Source organism: Rhinopithecus bieti, unplaced genomic scaffold (genome assembly GCF_001698545.2).
Source record: "Rhinopithecus bieti isolate Rb0 unplaced genomic scaffold, ASM169854v2 scaffold_62795, whole genome shotgun sequence".
In the NCBI taxonomy this organism is placed as follows: domain Eukaryota; kingdom Metazoa; phylum Chordata; class Mammalia; order Primates; family Cercopithecidae; genus Rhinopithecus; species Rhinopithecus bieti.
Window position 1 is genome coordinate 25,437 of NW_016824245.1, and position 5,057 is coordinate 30,493.

Here is a 5,057-nt window from a genome sequence, read left to right on the forward strand (position 1 = left end):
AATAATAATAATTAATTAAAAATAAAATTAATTAATTAAAAGCTTTCACTGTAGCCAAACATTTTTAAGTCCCATCAATGCCTTTCTTACTTCATGATGGATTCTCATTTTCTGGGGTCTGACAAGGTCCCAGACACCCTCCAACGCAGATTCCTCCCAGCTCTCAGATACAAGTATTAAAGCCCAGAAGAATCACTCTCCTGAGAAAAGGTTAAAACTGCTACGTTACCTACCAGTCATTTTCTCCCTTTCTAATTCCCAATCCTCAGTTTCCTCTTTTCTGGATCATCTCAAAAGGAGTGACTTAGATATATCTAAGTAAAAAAATTCTACTGATTCTGAAAGACTATATAAAAGTAAATTTAATATAATCAACTGAAATTTCACATAAAGGAAAATGGTGCAGGGGTAGGGAGAGAACACCAAATGGAGTAGCTAGTTTCATATTCAGGTAAAGGATTTTTCCATACTTCACAACACCTTTAGAATTAAAACAGCATAGCACCTGAATTAAGCATTCTGGTGGCTGGCAGTCAATGCTAATGAGTAATGACATGCTTAGACTTATCAGGTGGTCCATAGTCTATACCAATAATGAAATCTAACTCACTCCAAATGCTCTTGACCAAAGTAAAAGCATTCCTTTGGCAGGTGGCAGAAGGGATGATGAGTCAGGAAGAAATACTCAACACTGGCCAGATGCCTCAAGGAATCACCAGTAAGAACAGGAAAATTAAAAGAACCAATTGAAGAAACTAACAAAGAACAATGTGCCTATTTTACTCAATTGCTGTAAGCATGAAATCTATACTTACAGTGCCCATGAATCACAAAATCTGTAAAGCACCAATAAGGCCATTAATATAGTGAGGCTCATAAAAGTGTCTCAAAAACTGAACTACTTAAACAAGAAAAATGCTAAATTTAATTATGCCAAGTGGTAACAAATCATTCAGTGTTTTACATCTAACAGTAAAAATAACAGCAACACAAATTAGAAACCACCTCTGTGCTCTATATAATAAGTTTTACTTGTTTCTCATGAATGGCATGGATATTGATATAAATTCATTCAACAAACACTGAGGCTTATTGTAAGACAAATATGGTGGTAGTTACTTTGAATACAAGAAGAAAGAGCCATCTCTATACTCAAGATCAGTCTAACAAGAGACAAATACATAAACAAATAATTGCAATAGAGTCTAACAAGTGCTACAAGAAGAAATAAAGACAATCTAGGTCACAGCAGTGTGGTAAAGAAGAGCCTGATGAGGGGGCAGAGTGGCAGCATAGGGAAGAGTGAAGTCAAAAATGTTCAAGAAGGATTTCACACCTCACATTTCTTAATATGGTACTTTACCTTAAAAAGCAATACAATGCATGTGAAAGAAGATGACCTGTCCCTCACACTTTCGGAACAGTCAAATGGGTTATTTCATAGATGAGAATTTAAAAGCTAAGAACAGGCCAGGCACAGTGGCTTATGCCTGGAATCTCAACACTTTAGGAGGCTGAAGTGGGAGGATCCCTTAAGGTCAGGAGTTGGAGAACAGACTGGGCAAGATAGCAAGACTCCGTCTCTACAAAAAAATTTAAAAATTACCTGGGTGCCAGGCGCAGTGGCTCACGCCTGTAATCCCAGCACTTTGGGAGGCCGAGAATAGTGGATCACGAGGTCAGGAGATCGAGACCATCCTGGCTAGCATGGTGAAACCCCATCTCTACTAAAAAAAAAAAAAAAAAATACAAAAAAAATACAAAAAAAATTAGCTGGGCGTGGTGGCAGGCATCTGTAGTCCCAGCTACTTGGGAGGCTGAGGTGGGAGAATTGTGTGAACCCAGGAGGCGGAGCTTGCAATGAACCAAGATCGTGCCACTGCACTCCAGCCTGGGCCACAGAGCGAGACTCCGTCTCAAAAAAAAAAAAATTGCTGGGCATGGTGGTACACATCTGTAGTCCCAGCTACTCAGGAGGCTGAGGCACAAGGATCTCCTAAGCCCAGGAATTCAAGGTAGCAGTGAGCTATGATCGTGCCACTGCACTCCAGCCTGAGCAACAAAGTAAAACCTCGTCTCTAAATTAAAATTATTAATTAATTAATTATAAAGCTGAGACTAGATAAATAAGTTCACCAACAATCAAAGTCATCTTTGGAGCAACACCCCAAATCTTCCAACTTCTAATTCCATATTCCTTCTATGAAGACATCACCCCATTCCGTCTGACTGGCTACCAAAAGAGGCTATCCATTATATATCCTATTTTGGCTCATTTCCTAACTCACGCTCTCCATTAGAAAAAGATGTGCAAGAGAGAAACACATTTAAATAGATTGAAATGGACTCAATGTGTGTTTAAATCAAATTTCATTAAGTTGCCAGTTAATTTCAGAGACTCAAACTTAAAACATTTACATGTAATAGTGAATTTTCCTTATTAATGTTTAATACCATAATAGCTAGTACTTATCAACCATTTATTAACCATAACAACTCTATAAACCATTTTAGAGACAAATAATCACAGGCACAGAGACGTTTGTGAAATATAGGTTGGTGCAAAAGTAATCGTGGTCTTTGCCATTACTTTCAATGCTCAAATCAGTGCAAATCCATTACTACTGGAAGAGAAATGGGTCAAATAATTCATCTCCATTACTTTCAATGGCAAAGACCATGACTACTTTTGCACCAACCTACACTTAGTTATGCCAAGTATACCAATTTGAAAGTTACCAAGTTTTTCAGATAGTTGAGTTGGTCAGTGTCTTTCAGATCCAGATGAGACTCAAAAATGGGGAGGCAATAATTTCAAAACAAAGCTAAAAGAACATTACACTTTCAGATCAAGAGCTAAAAATAAGGTAAAATGCCCTTCCTAGTATATTCTCTGTAGAAAGAACACAAATAATTTATAAGGAGAAGCTTCTGTAGATGAGGAAAGATAATCAAAATGAATTATATTTAAGGTACATAAATTGTTTTCCTTCTACGGAATTTTAATTTTTTTTTTTTTTTTTTTTTTTTTGAGACGGAATCTCGCTCTGTCGCCCAGGCTGGAGTGCAGCTGCGCGATCTCGGCTCACTGCAAGCTCCGCCTCCCAGGTTCACGCCATTCTCCTGCCTCAGCCGCCCGAGTAGCTGGGACTACAGACGCCCGCCACCACGCCCGGCTAATTTTTTTTGTATTTTTAGTAGAGACGGGGTTTCACCATGTTAGCTAGGATGGTCTCCATCTCCTGACCTCGTGATACGCCCGCCTCGGCTTCCCAAAGTGCTGGGATTACAGGCGTGAGCCACCGCGTCCGGCAAAATTTTTTTAAACATTTGAGTTCTCCCCTCTGTTTTAGGCCTTGGTCTCTGTTACCTTAAGGCCCTGAATTTATGAACCACATATAGTATTTTCCTACTATGGGAATTTTTAGATGCATAACCCTCAAAGTTTAGGGAATAGAAAAATAGATGCAATAAAGTAAAAACTGCCAATGATGTCTAGTTTTCACTCTTGTAATATTTTCTCACTCGTATTAAACAAAAATCAAGAAAAAAAAATCAAAAGATGTTAATAAGCCCTTGCTTAATAAAACCAATGACCCAACTCTCTTTCCTAATTAAAAGCTCACAGTACTTGGAGTACTTACTATTTTCAATGAATGTTCAGACATAAAGTCTTATTAAAATTATGTATATTTTATAATTTCCTCCATTACTGATACATGCTTAAAGAAACTGATTCTGAGATATATTTTCTTGTTCTTTTCAGTTCTTGACACAGACTAGTGAGTGGCACTATGGACTAACAAGCATATTCAACCAACACGGATGACTGAAATTAAAAAGCTGTAACATATTAACATATCTAGGCCACAAAGAAGGGTCATGAGGTAAGATCATCAGCATAAATTAGCACTTATTACAAGGCATCTAAAGGAACCAGAGAAAATCTGCATGATAGATCTTTCTTTCATAACGAATATATAATGCTATTTGGTTGCCTTTCTTTTAATCACAAGTATTATTTGGAGGGAAAATACTCGTAGTCTAATATCACATTTTACTACCTACTCAAAACTGGTATTATGGACAGCCAAGGTATGTATGGGGTTGGAGGGGGAAGTGTGTTAAAACCATTTTTGGGACACTTAGCTATCTTTGTCCATTTGTCCAGAAACAAAGGGGTTTTTTAAAATAAAAAAATCACTGAGTGCATTTTGCTTTTCTAATTTTCCCACAAAATCTGAAGGCATTTAATCATTTCGGAAAAAAGCCTTTGTTATTTACCAAACCCACAGAATTATACATCTACTAAAAGAGGTGAAATAGCAGTTTAGTTTGTTAATAAAGCCCTATTTTTTCATCTCTACAATAAGAATATCCTAAGACTATGGCCTCTGGGGTATTAAAGCGTCACAGTATCTTCTTTTTATTTTTTATACTACTCATAGCTCACAGAACCATTGTCACATACTGGAAGAAAATATCTACATGATAGTCTTTAGCTACTGGAACTGTTGCTGAATAATCAAATCCTCCTGTAATTATGCATTTTTAAACAATTCAGACAAATCGCATATGTATCATATTACTAACATCAACAAACCCTGCTAGAAGAGTGAACATTTAAATATAAGCACATATACTCCCATGAACATAAAAACAAACCTCTAACTGCCAACTGTGTCTTCACTTCCCCCAAGCTATATACATTTAGTAACTGAGACAGTCGTTTCAGAGTTAGGAGGATGGGTTTTTAACGGAAAAAAAAAAAAATGTAAACTCTTTCTATCCAAGGCATGGTACCCTAAAAAGTGATTTTCAGAGAGAAATAAAAACTGAAACATACAAATTATATTGGTTCAAAATAGTCCCTACTTTTAAGTAAAGGAAACAGTAGAAGCACAAACAGTAGAAACACATCTGAAATTATTGTATCTTAGACTTCTGAACTTACCCCCACAACAAAAGTAAAAAATTTTATAATAGCAATGGAACTGTCTTGTGCTTTTTCACCCCTGAAAAAATCACTGACATATGCTGTTAAAAAAAAAAAAAAA